Below are 14,024 nucleotides of genomic sequence, written 5' to 3' on the forward strand. Positions count from 1 at the left end.
GCATATTTATACAAGGGCCTTGGTAAATTCAATCATTAGGGATCACCCATTGACAAGCTCATTTAAAATCCTATTTCTGGTTCATCCATACTGGTTGTCAGTGATAGAGAATGACACAAGCTCTGTCTCCATCCCTGCCCTGTCCCTATGAGTTCTGTCCCCATCTCCAGAATCTCTGATCCCATCTGAACAAGCCTTAAATAGTTATGATTTTATATTGAAATCATATTATTAAAGTATAAAAAAGAAACAATATTCTGTACAACTGTCATTTCATAAATCACAAATAATACAGAACAAGAATCAACAAAACACATCTTCCTTTCCCTCTCACAAATATCGCCCCCCCCCATCAAGAAAACTGAACAAGCCAAATTACTACAGAATGCTACATAGAAAAATCATGCTGACAGAATAACTCAGTCACAAACACACAACACAAATGCCAAATCCACAATAGCTAACCAAAAATGATAAACATACAGTAAATTAAATCCAAATCCAAAGAAGCCACACCTTGCATGCAGTAAACACCAAAGGAATAGAGTGAAATGGTGTGGTAGCCGAGTTAGTCTACTCTTCAAGGTAATATGTAGAAATAAAAAAACAACATAAAGGAAAAAAAATACCTTTTTTATCCCCTCCTTTACAAACACACTAGCGTTTTTAGCACCGGCTACCATAGTAACATCTCCAACGCACATAGAATTCCTATGAGCATTCAAATTGTTACCCCCATGGCCAGTGCTAGAAATGCTAGCATGACTTTGTAAAGGAGGGGGTACTGGACAAACTTAATGTAGTTTATGATTAGTTTTCGAAGGTAATCCCTTTTTTCTCAGATCAGAAATAAGCAAATGTTGGTAAAATCAGTATACATAAAGAAAACATGAAAGCATATTAATGGTAGTTGGCAGTGGATTCCCCAAGCCATCTCAGTAATAGCCTATGGACTTTTCTTTTAAAAAATTATCTAAACCTTTTTTAAACCCCCACTAAGCTAACTGATTTCACCACATTCTCTGGCAATGAATTCCTGAGTTTAAATATATGTGTGAAGAAATATTTTCTGCAGTTTGTATTAAATCTACTACTTAGTAGCTTCATCGCAAGCCACCTAAACCTAGTATTTTTGAAAAGAGTAAACAAGTGATTTATATCGTACAATCCATCATCCTTTCCAGACTGGACTATTGTAACTCCATCTACTTAAGCCTAACAAAGAAAAGCCTTCAAAGACTTCAGTGGATTCAGAATACCACGGTTAAGCTAATCTTCGCAAAAAGTAAATTTGACCATGTCTCCCCGCTCCTGTCTAAGCTTCACTGGCTTCCAGTAATCTCTAGGGCTCACTTTAAATGCGCCTGCCTAACTTTCAAGATCCTACACGGCATCCTTTCTCCCCTTATCCCACTATCTTGGAATTCCTCGAATCCTAATATCACCAGATCCACCCCAAAATTCAAACTATCCTTCCCCTCATTAAAAGGCATATCCCATGCAGGAAAACTAGGGACATCCCTCTCCTTCAGAATCACAGAGCTCTGGAATAACCTTACTACCCCACTTCGGAATCTGGGTGCCCTCCAACTTTTCCGAAAACATATGAAAACTTGGCTATTCTCAAAAATGTAATACTTCTTCCTCTTTGTTATACTAAGTCCCTCTAAACTTTCTCTATACTGTCCTGTAACCCTCATTGGAGTTCCTTCTCTATAGCAATTCCTGTAAACCATGCTGAGCTCTACGATTGTGGAGATGATGCGGCATACAAACTTAAGGTTAGTTTAGTTTAGATTATGCTTGTAATTCCACCATTTTCTTTCTTCATCCCCCTTTAGTTCTCCGTTTTTGATTTAAAGAGTCCACTATGAGAAGTAAGTTGTTATTTTTTTTTTTCAATGTTCTCTTTTTAAAAAATGTATTTAAATGTCTTTTTCTTAAAGCGGTTTGTATTACAGAATCAAGTAGATGCTTTTAAGAGGAGTGGTCTAGTGGTTAGTGCAGCTGCCTCAGTACCCTTAGGTTGTGAGTTCAATTCCCGGTGCAGCTCCTTGTGACTCTAGGCAAGACACTTAACACTTCATTGCCCTAGGTACAAAATAAGTACCTGTCTAAAATATGTAAATCACTTTGATTGTAACCACACAGAAAAGTGGTATATCAAGACCCATCCCCTGGTGACAATAGGGATGAATGAGAAGGACATCAAGAAAAGGTACTGAAGGGAATAGACTTAGTAGATAAGGACAGGTTGTTCACCCTCTCCAATGTAGGGAGAACGAGAGGGCACTCTGTAAAATTAAAAGTAGCCGCCGATCATGGCTTTGCGAAGACCAGAACCATGTGCAGAAGCCACGTTTACAACTTTGCCAAGAGAAGTGCAGCTGGGAGGAGGTAAACGTGGGAAGGCACGAATTTGGAACATGGAACGGAGGGGGACGATGAGGGGCACCATTGGGACATGGAAAGGAGGAGGAGGGTCATGTTGTGTCAGGAAGGGAAGAAGAGGGACTGCTTTGGCATAGGAAGGGAGAAGCAGGGTTGCATTGGGACACAGAAAGAAGGGAGGGGGCACAAACTTCAGACAAAGGATGGAAGAAAGGAGGGAGGGGAGCATGAACTTGGAACATAGAATGGAAGAATGGAGGAAGTGAGGGTAAGAGATGCTGAGGTGTGGAGGGAATAGAAAGGGAGAATAGTTGGGCATGGGTGTCTGAGTGAGAGGGAAAGAGAGATGGTGCACATGGGGAAATGAAGAAAGCAGTTGAATTGTTGGGCATAGGGAAGGAGAAAGAAACATTGGACATGGTGGTGGGAGAGGCATAAGGTACAGATGCATGGGGAAGAGAGAGATGAGAGGGAGAAATGTTGAATGTGGTGGTAGAAAGGGAACAGTAGAATGGATGAACAAAAATAAGTGTAAACTTCCTATCTTTTCTTTCTATTTAAACTACAGTACTTTTTGGACTGTTTCTTTAATGTTTTTATAGACTGTGTACTGTTCAGGATCCGAGTCACATACAAACTCAACTTAAGAACGGTTTAAATAACGAAACTCATTCTTATCCCAGGGACTGCCTGTATTTTGTTTATACTACAGCAGTAGCGTGGAGTTGGAGAGGTTGGAACCCTATGGAATTGCAACACTGTGAATGTTAAACTATAACCCGTTCTGAGCTCTCTGGGGAGGATGGGATATAAAAATAAATGATCGGTCCTGGGTGTCGCATACCCTAGGTCTGCCACTGCATATATTTTAGATCTCTTCCTCCCTCCTTTTCATTTTCCTCTCTCTTAAACTTCCACTTCTCTCTACCTTTTTTGCTTTTTTATCCCAGCTCTCAACATCAATCCTCCATTTATCCTCCATTTATCGCCTCTGCTTCCCCTTCCCCCTACATCTGCCCACCTCTTTCCCTTGCCTCCATTTTCCTATATTCTGCCCCTTGCATCTCTCTCTACTTACAGAATCTATCCTTGCCTTCATCTATGCTAGCAGCTGTCCTGCCTTTCCCCTTCCAAAACATCTCCCTGTCTGCTTTCTCTCTTCTCCAGTATCTGCCTCTGCTGTCCTTATTTCATCAGTTTCTGTATCTAGGATTACCATATGGCTCAAAAAAAAAAAAAAAAAAAGAGGACAGATTGAGATATCCGGGTTTTACTTCCCGTGAAAGCAAAGGAAGTAAAACTCGGATGTCTCAATCCATCCTCCATTTTCTGGAGCCTCATGGTAACTCTGTCTGTACCCCAACTGCCAAATCAGTCCAACAGTCCATGCTCTCTCTCTTTGTGCTAGAAACAGGAGCAGGTTCAAACCTTGGGAGCTGACACTTATTGCAGCTGATCTCACAAACTGTGCAATTAGCAGAAGGAAGTAGCAGGCTGCAAAGGATGAACAGGTTCACAATTCCAGCAGAGGGAGGTGTCTCTGCTGTACTCTGGGATGGATGTTGAGGTATGCACAGAATGGGTCTGCACCCTTGCAAACCTAACTGGAACCTTCTTCCTAAGTCTTGTGCATTGGGTGGGAGCTTCCTGCTATTGTACAGTAAAGTGTAAGATGGACTTCAGAAGTGGGAGATTCTTACTCAGTATAGAAAACTTGAAGGTCTGAAGTGTTATGATGTGCACAGAAGTATTTAAAGGGACACTGTTAAGGTCTGTAAAATGTGAAGTGTAGTTCAATTTAGCCCATGGGGGCTAAGAAAAGGCTCAGTGCGGTCTGTGATGTCTCCCACAGAACCTCTAAGCACGTCCCCAGAGCCAATCACTCTCCTTACAAGCCAAATATAGACCCTCAGGAAAATATTTTCCCCTATGTCAGAAGACTCCCCCCCTCCACCTATGCTGTTGAGCTGACCATGCCCAGCCAGAAGCAAATTCTTGGGCTCTTCACCACCTCTTCTACCATTTGAACCCCTTCTCACTTATCTCTAAATACTGAGGTCTGTGTGGCATTCCCTGCTCCAGAATTTACTTTCACCTGGGTAACTGAACTCAGATGATCTCCTGGTCTCTGCATTTCCCCTTTTGCTTGTCCTTCTGATATCCTGCTTGAGACTTCCTTGCTCCTTTTATTGAAATATGTATTTTAAGAAACTTCAGCTCCACATGCAGTCACTTGCATTTGTTTGTACACAGTTGGGGGACTGTCACAATCCGTCCCCAGTGGCTCCGCTCATTCCAGAGCTGCCGGTGGCTAAACCTTATCCAGCCACTCAGCGAGCTAACCACGGGGATAGGATTGTGACTAGTCCCAGGAAAAAAGGTACATTTCCCTTTAACTGGAAGCAGGCTGAACTGCAGGGAGTAGAGGAAGGAGAGCAGAACAGCTCAGAAGAGCCTGAGAGGGACCTCCCTCCTCCTGTTCACTCCCAGCTGAGGCCCATGGTGAGAAAGGTAAAACAAGCTAAGCAATCAAGGCAGGTAACTCCTCCCCCTCAGAGAGCAGGGTGTGTTCGTTTGAACAATATAGAGGCTGCTCTGAGGAGAGGAAAGTTAGTTGGCCCTGAGCCAGCTCAGGGAAGGGTCTCTCCTGACTATATTCCTGACTGTGAGGAGGTGACCATGATGGAAACTGACACTGACCTTGTTGCCAACCAGCCAGCCCCACCTGAACCCATGGAATGGGTAGAGAGCCTTGGACTGCCTGAAGATACGCTCATGCAATAAAGATAAGTGGCAGGTCTGAAGGTTTGGAGCCTTTCTCTGTTTATTAGAACACTGTTGTGCAGTTGTGCTGTGTGTGAGAAAGTGCAGGGACTTGTGCTGAAAAAAAAAAACGTTTTTTTATTGTTGTTTTGTAACTCAAGTGGCCTGAATTGGGGATGCATTTCTGTGACTGTGAGGGAAGTAAATGTCATAACTTTTGGGGAGAATTCACTTAAGATCCAGGTCGGGATAGTGGGGCCATTATTGGCATTCTGATACTTCAGAAAAGTAATAAGTGAATTCCTTTACTCCCCTCCCCCACCAACAGTTTCTCTGTTGGATTCAGCCCAGCTTTAAACTTGCTGAGCTTAGAGGCCCAGAACTTGAGTGAGAGTGTGTAAAGTTGCTTTATCTTCCCTAAGGTAAAGACAAGCCCACTACAGTTCTGTTTGCTATTTTTGGATGTAAATGATACTTACCTTAATTGCCTGATTGAAGGTAGCAGTGGCAACCCATTCCAGTGGGTCCACTCCAGACTTTATTTTTGGTTATCTGTGTGCAGCATTCTATTTGGACTTTGGGGGGTTTTTTTTTATGAATGCTTAAGGGAGACGTTGCTCCCAACTTCGTTTCAAGGAATAAAGGGACTTTGAACAAGTGAACTGATTTGTTTATTTTTGCTATTTTGCTTCCTGACAAGAAAAGATATTCCAGCAGGACTTCCTTCCTTCATCGGAAGCACGTCGGAGTTGCGCTCGGGTGAGCAGAGGCCGGGTTACGGCAAATACAGGTACCGGCCCTGTCACATATGGTATCAGGAGTGGGATGTAGCGCCTCCTGCTGGACATTGTGAGAATTGGGGAAAAAAAATATATTTTTTTTTTTTGGAAAAAAAAAGTTTTGGACTTGTGAATAATTTGTTGTTTTAGCTTGTTATTTTAGTTTGTTGTATTGGTTCCAGTCTGAGCGGAGCGGAGTTCCAGAAGTCTTCCGACCGGGGTGCAGAGGAAGCAAGTGGCTTGGCTGACCCAGCTGCACCAGTGAGGAGCCAGAGTCGGAGGAGGCTGAGGATCGATATAAGAGGACAGAAACGCAGCTATACGACTGGGGGCCAAGGAGGCCTACAAACAAAAGGCAAAGACTCACCTTGTGCTCTGGTAAGAGGCTTGACCAGGGGGGTGAGGGAGTTTGACTACACTCATATAGTGGTACCGCACTTGGGTTGGTCTCTCTCGCTTTGTTTCTTGTAGGTTAATCGGCACGATGGACCAGCAACAGCTGATAGCGTTCTTGACGGCGGAACGCCAGAAGCAAAGCGAGGACTTACAAGCAGTGCTAAAGACCAACCAGGAGTTATGGTACCGGTCTCAGGAATTATCTCGGCGGCAACACGACGAGATGGTGCTAGCGATGGGGGAGCAAACGCAAGTACTGTCTAGAATTTTGCAGAACCCATCGACATCGGCAGGCAGTGAGCCTGGACACAGTAATTTGCCACAACCCTCAGGAGCAGCTAACCCTCTAGCCACGCTAAATCTGTGTAAGATCACACCAGCGGATGCGCCGGATGAATTCCTATCCGCGTTCGAGAGGGTAGCTACTGCTGCTGGTTGGCCTCAGGGTCAGTGGGCTGTAAGGCTACTCCCATGCCTTGCAGGAGAAACCCTGTCTGCTTATCAGACACTAGCCCCAGAGGTAGCTAACAATTATCAAGCTGTAAAGACACATATATTGGAGTACTTAGGCTACACTCAAGAGCATTACCGCCAGCGGTTTAGAGCAACCCTTATGCAGGATAAGGAAAGACCTAAGGCCCTTGCTCAAAAACTGTCTAAGTTGGCTGAGAGGTGGCTTAGTCCATGGCTTGGGGATGCCCGGGCCATTGTATTAGAGGTGATCAGGGAGCAGTTTCTGCAATCCGCTCCCAAGAATTTGAGGGGCTGGGTGCAGAAACAGGGCTGCAAAACCTTAGCCCAGACCTTAGAGGTAGCAGAAGCCTATTTGGACGCCCAAGGCGCCTATGAGGAGGGAAAGACAACCACCCTACCAGGCCTGGGAAAAGCTAAGGACAGCCGAGGTCAGGACCCACCTAGGAAGACTACAGGGTACCCTAGGGCGAAGGAGCCTGTCCCTGAGAAAACCCAGAGGTGCTATCGTTGTGGGAAAATAGGGCATACCCAGAGGTACTGTAGGGTAACGAGGGATCTGATAATAACTCAGAGGCCTGGGGCCCCGATTCCCGAAGAATATCAAGTCATAGTCTCAGTAGCCAACAGGGAGGTCCCGGCTCTGGTCGATACGGGGGCTGAGCAGTCGGTCGTATCAGAGCAACTATGGGATGAATTGGGCTCAGATCAGGAGCTGGGGGTGAAGCAAGTACCCATCACCTGTATACACGGAGAAACACAGGAATACCCCCTTAGAGACCTGACCATTCAACATAGGGAAAAAAAAACCCGAATATCAGTGGCAGTTTTAAAGACAACACCTTACCCATTAATCCTGGGAAGAGATTGGCTGAATCGGGCGCAGATAGGAGTGCCGGAGAGGAAGGGGATGTTGAGTAAATGTGTGTTGGGTAGTCGGGTTGAGGAGAGCTTAGTCGGGCCCCGGGAGGGAAGACGACGGGCTAAGGGGTTAAAACCTAAATATGGGAAGCCTACAATTCGGTGGGCCCCGCTGTCAGATAGGGCCATAGCACCCACGCGGGTTTACGCTAAGGCTGCAGGCTATGACCTATATGCCGCCTGTGAACAAACTATCCCTGCTAAGGGAAGGTCCCTGATAAACACAGATATACAAGTATCTCCCCCGCCAGGTGCCTATCTACGGATAGCTCCAAGGTCAGGATTGGCGTTAAAGCAGTCAATCGATGTGGCCGCTGGGGTCATCGACCCAGATTTTAGGGGCAATGTCGCGGTACTCCTGGTCAATCAGGGTGATAGCGAGTACAAAGTGCAAATCGGGGATCGTATAGCCCAGCTTATTTGCGAGAGAATTTGGCACCCCAACCTGGTACAGTGGACCCGTCTCCCGGACACCAGCAGAGGAGAGCAAGGGTTCGGGTCCACCGGGGTAGGAACTATAGAAAGTAGGTCTCGCCCTGAATTAGGATCGGAGCTGAGAGGGAATATAGAAGCCGCTAAAGTAGCCGCACTAGACGCAGAGATACTGAAACTGAGAGAAGAATTGACACTAGCACGAAAGGATTGGGAAGCTAACCTAAGAACCCAAACCGAAGCCAAGTTCCAAGCTTGGAAGGATCCCCTAGACCGGGATAATCAACGGTCCAGGGAGGAAATAACTGCCCAGTGTCAGCGGGAGTCAGGGAAGCTGACCGACCTTATGGCGCAAATTACGGACCAACTGAAGGTAGTACAGGGGCAAATAAGGGAAAATGAAGTCCAACAGCAAGCGATCCAACGTAGCGTTGTAGAAATAAAGAACACTTGCGGAGAACTAACAAACCAAACTGGGAAAGCAGAAAGTTGGGTAACTAAACAACGGGCACAGGAAGAGCAACTGGAACAACACGCCCAGCATTTTGAAAAGGTGCTGGATACCTTTAGGGGAATAGAACAGGACCTGGAGGAAGTGAGGGTTCAGATTGCCCAAGTAAAAAAGGAAGACTTAGGGGATATCACACAGGTGGTAGCTGCCCTTGCCCAGAGAGTAGAAGGGTTGGAAAGTCCTCAGGATCAAGATACAGGGGCCTTAGCAGGGCCTTATGAGACACCCCTGTTGAGATGGCCGGAAGATTTTGAGGACTCTGATCCACCACCCCTAAATCAAGGGAGAAGGGCAAATAGGCCCTGCAAACGTTTAGGTTCAAGGTTTTGCATCGCCCTGGCAAGTTAAGTGTGAATGTGGACACTCTGTCTCGTATGCAAGAGGATAGTGAGTTGCCCCGGGAAAATAGGGACAATCAATCCTTAAGGGTGAGGGTATGTCACAATCCGTCCCCAGTGGCTCCGCTCATTCCAGAGCTGCCGGTGGCTAAACCTTATCCAGCCACTCAGCGAGCTAACCACGGGGATAGGATTGTGACTAGTCCCAGGAAAAAAGGTACATTTCCCTTTAACTGGAAGCAGGCTGAACTGCAGGGAGTAGAGGAAGGAGAGCAGAACAGCTCAGAAGAGCCTGAGAGGGACCTCCCTCCTCCTGTTCACTCCCAGCTGAGGCCCATGGTGAGAAAGGTAAAACAAGCTAAGCAATCAAGGCAGGTAACTCCTCCCCCTCAGAGAGCAGGGTGTGTTCGTTTGAACAATATAGAGGCTGCTCTGAGGAGAGGAAAGTTAGTTGGCCCTGAGCCAGCTCAGGGAAGGGTCTCTCCTGACTATATTCCTGACTGTGAGGAGGTGACCATGATGGAAACTGACACTGACCTTGTTGCCAACCAGCCAGCCCCACCTGAACCCATGGAATGGGTAGAGAGCCTTGGACTGCCTGAAGATACGCTCATGCAATAAAGATAAGTGGCAGGTCTGAAGGTTTGGAGCCTTTCTCTGTTTATTAGAACACTGTTGTGCAGTTGTGCTGTGTGTGAGAAAGTGCAGGGACTTGTGCTGAAAAAAAAACACGTTTTTTTATTGTTGTTTTGTAACTCAAGTGGCCTGAATTGGGGATGCATTTCTGTGACTGTGAGGGAAGTAAATGTCATAACTTTTGGGGAGAATTCACTTAAGATCCAGGTCGGGATAGTGGGGCCATTATTGGCATTCTGATACTTCAGAAAAGTAATAAGTGAATTCCTTTACTCCCCTCCCCCACCAACAGTTTCTCTGTTGGATTCAGCCCAGCTTTAAACTTGCTGAGCTTAGAGGCCCAGAACTTGAGTGAGAGTGTGTAAAGTTGCTTTATCTTCCCTAAGGTAAAGACAAGCCCACTACAGTTCTGTTTGCTATTTTTGGATGTAAATGATACTTACCTTAATTGCCTGATTGAAGGTAGCAGTGGCAACCCATTCCAGTGGGTCCACTCCAGACTTTATTTTTGGTTATCTGTGTGCAGCATTCTATTTGGACTTTGGGGGGTTTTTTTTTATGAATGCTTAAGGGAGACGTTGCTCCCAACTTCGTTTCAAGGAATAAAGGGACTTTGAACAAGTGAACTGATTTGTTTATTTTTGCTATTTTGCTTCCTGACAAGAAAAGATATTCCAGCAGGACTTCCTTCCTTCATCGGAAGCACGTCGGAGTTGCGCTCGGGTGAGCAGAGGCCGGGTTACGGCAAATACAGGTACCGGCCCTGTCACAGGGACCTTGTCCTTTTCATAGCCTTGGAACATAAGCTGAAATGTGTCGACCTCCTTGGTTTCCTTTGTATGCTTTTTATTGTTTCTTATTTAGCATGCTGTATTTTCATTTGCCTTTCACATACAGTAATAATAATGCTATTTTTCATTATACATTTGGCTATTTCTTTAGATTACATTCTTAGAACATAAGAATAGCCAAGCTGGATCAGACCAATGGTCCATCTAGATCAGTATCCTGTTTTCACAGTGGCCAATCCAGATCACAAGCACTTGGCAGAAACCCAAATAGTAGCAACATTCCATACTATCAATCCCAGGGCATGAAGTGGCTTCCCTCAATAGTAGACTATGGGCTTTTCCTTCAGGAACTTGTCCAAACCTTTTTTAAAAAACCCAGTTATACTAACCACTTTTACCATGTCCTCTGGCAATGAGTGAGTTTATAATTGGCTAACTGTTTTAAACCTCAGGAAAAGTGTTAGGCCTTGAGGGAATAAAAATCTATTCCAAACAACTTACTCCACACTACACAGTATGGTATCAGAACCAGTTACAGCACAGAGACACTACTGGGATCCCTCCTAGGCACAGCTAGAGAACGCCTCAGCACAGGCAGAAAAATGCTGATTATACAACTAGATCTCACCGCAGCTTTTGACCTGGTAGTCCATGACATCCTACTACAAATACTAGATTCAATAGGAATCACAGATAAGGTACATACATGGATTCAAGGATTCCTACAATCCAGGACTTACAGAGTAAAGTCAAACAAAGAAAAATCAGAACCATGGTCCAACCCCTGTGGCATACCCCAAGGATCATCTTTATCTCCCACACTCTTCAACCTCTACATTGCATCCCTCGGCACCTGCCTAGATAAATTAGGCCTAACCTCCTTAAGCTATGCAGACGACATCACCATTCTCCTTCCTTTTGATCAACCAGCACCCTTCATGACAGACACACTACACAGAACACTAGAAACAGTAGCAACATGGATGAAAGAGCACAAACTGAAATTGAATCCTGACAAAACAAAATTCATCCTCCTTGAAAATAACAAAACCCCAACCACAACAAACCTAGTAATAAACTCAATCACATACCCCATTCAACCCACTCTAAAACTTCTGGGAATGCTGATAGACAGAGGCTGTACCATGCAGCCACAAATCAACAAACAATACAGAAATCATTCGCAGTTATGAGAAACCTAAGGCAAGTTTGAAAATTCTTCGACAGAAAACAATTCCAGCTCGTGGTCCAGTCCCTAGTCCTGGCTCTTCTAGACTACTGCAACATCCTCTATCTCCCCTGCCCCGCAACCATGATAAAACAACCACAAACAGTACAAAACACAGCTCTGATACTTATCTACTCACTAAGGAAACATGACCATATCACAGCGGCTTACCTCGATTTACACTGGTTCCCAATACAAGCAAGAATACTATTCAAATTCTACTGTCTACTATTTAAGACCATAAACGGAGATTGCCCAGACTACTTGAACAACTGACTAATCCAAACAACCACAACCAGACATAGGAGAACCCACATTCCATTCACGCACCCTCCAATCAGAAACATCAAACGAAAAAAAATGTACGATGGCCTCCTGAAAGCAGCAAAACTAGACTACCAATTCTCCAATTTACTGATCATGACCCCAGACTACAAAACCTTCAGAAAAGAAATAAAAACCCTGCTATTCAAGAAATTCTTAAAGACAAGCTAACACAGCAAGAATCATCTCAATCCCCAATAGCAACCCGCTCCACTCCATTCCACGGGAAATGTCCAGATAATTCCTTATGTATTCCTAAATGTCCAAATAACTCCTTATGTAATCTGCCTTGAACCGGCTTTAATAGAAGTAACTGTGAGCAATTGAATATATCACTTATCCACATAGTCCCCATGCAAGATGACACATTTGTTGTATCATTCAAGTAGCTTCTGCATTCTTGCAGAGATGTTTTTTGGCTGTTCCCGAAATCAGGTGAGCACCGCTTCCTTTACTTCATTATGCTTTGTCTTTTGCTCTCTGGGTCACAGTGGAACACCCATATCTCGTCACTGGTGACAATTCTCTCCAGAATACTCGGATCTTCTTCATACTGTCTCAGGAACTGGGTCGCAACCTCCACTCCTCCACGCTGTTTGGGCCTCAGCCTCAGCACCCTGGGTTTGTGGGTTCAAACCCCATGTGACCCTTTGCAAGTCACTCAGTCCTCCATAGCCCCAGGTATGTTAGATTGTGAGCCCACTGGGACAGATAGGAAAAATGCTTGAGTAACTAAATGTAAAACCACTTAGATAATCTTGATAGGCGGTCTATATATATATATATTTTTAAACTAATAAACCTAACTCATCATACACAGACTTCCCTGTATCCCAAGTCATCATGCATGTCCAAATTTGCAGCCAATTGAGACACCGTTATCCATTGGTCTTGTCTAATCAAGGCATTTGCCCTGTCAATGTGCTCTTGTATGCGCAATGTTAATGGGCAACCAGAATGACCTACGTTGGTTACACCTGCTCTTTCTGCTTTAAATCTTTTTATCCACTCATAAACCTTTCATTGATTCATGGTGTTATGCCCATACTGAGTCAATATCCAATGGTGAATTTCCACAGGTTTCATTTCCTCTGCCCAAAGAAAGCACACTAATGCAAGTTATTCTTCGATAGTGCATTCTTTCAATGGAGCATCCATGTTTCTGCCCTTGTGGCTGCCACACGACTAAAGACCGAGCGTTGCACTGTGCGTGGATGAACTATTCAACAGGCAGTGTATAAGTATGTATATTGCATTTCGCTAGTTCTGTTCTGGTTATCACATAATTAACAATAGCCTTTAATTTTTTATTTGCCCTTTTAAAATTAGATATTATAATTTCATCAAATTTTGATATATGACGAACTGTCCTAAAACAATTTTTACTTTTCTTTTTTGAACAGATATTCTGCATCCTAAGAAAACCCTCCTCCAACAATGGGTGCAAAAGAGAGCAAGGACATTTCCCCATAGAACTCAAGATATAAAGAAATAGGTTTTTTTATTCCAATGTCACCTCAGTAACAGCTTCATAAATCTTCTTCAGTACCAGGCATATAGAGGGGAGTAGCCTAGAGCACCAGGCTGACAACCAGGAAGTCAAATACCACTGCTACTCATTGTGACCTGTGGTGTAGTGAGGGAAGCTTGTGCCTGGGGTGGAGTTTCCTGGCATCACTTTGCCCCCTCCTCTTCAAACCAGGTACTAGTGACCTGGATTGGCCACTGTGAGAATGGGCTACTGGGCTTAATGGACCATTGGTCTGAGCCAGTAAGGATATTCTTATGTTCTTATGTTCTTTGCCGGCTGTGAGCAGCATCTCTTACCTGCTGCTCTTACCGGCCTCATTCTTGTCTCTGACATTACTTCCTGGTCCCCATGAACAGGAAGTAACATCAGAGAGAAGGATGAAGCCAGTGTGAGCAGCAGGTAAGATGATGTGAAGAGGTACCGGGAGGAGGAAGGAAAGGTGCCACCACCTTGCCCCCCCTTAGTACTCCAGTGCTTGTGACCGTAGGCATGTCACTTAACCCTCCATTGTC

General features: G+C 44.8%; 1 protein-coding gene across 7 annotated transcripts in view; it reads right to left on the minus strand.

Moving 5' to 3' along the window:
* NECAB1 (N-terminal EF-hand calcium binding protein 1) overlaps positions 1-14,024 on the minus strand; it is a 319,716-nt gene that overhangs the window by 59,104 nt on the left and 246,588 nt on the right. The window lies entirely within an intron of this gene.

This window comes from Geotrypetes seraphini, chromosome 2 (genome assembly GCF_902459505.1).
Source record: "Geotrypetes seraphini chromosome 2, aGeoSer1.1, whole genome shotgun sequence".
In the NCBI taxonomy this organism is placed as follows: domain Eukaryota; kingdom Metazoa; phylum Chordata; class Amphibia; order Gymnophiona; family Dermophiidae; genus Geotrypetes; species Geotrypetes seraphini.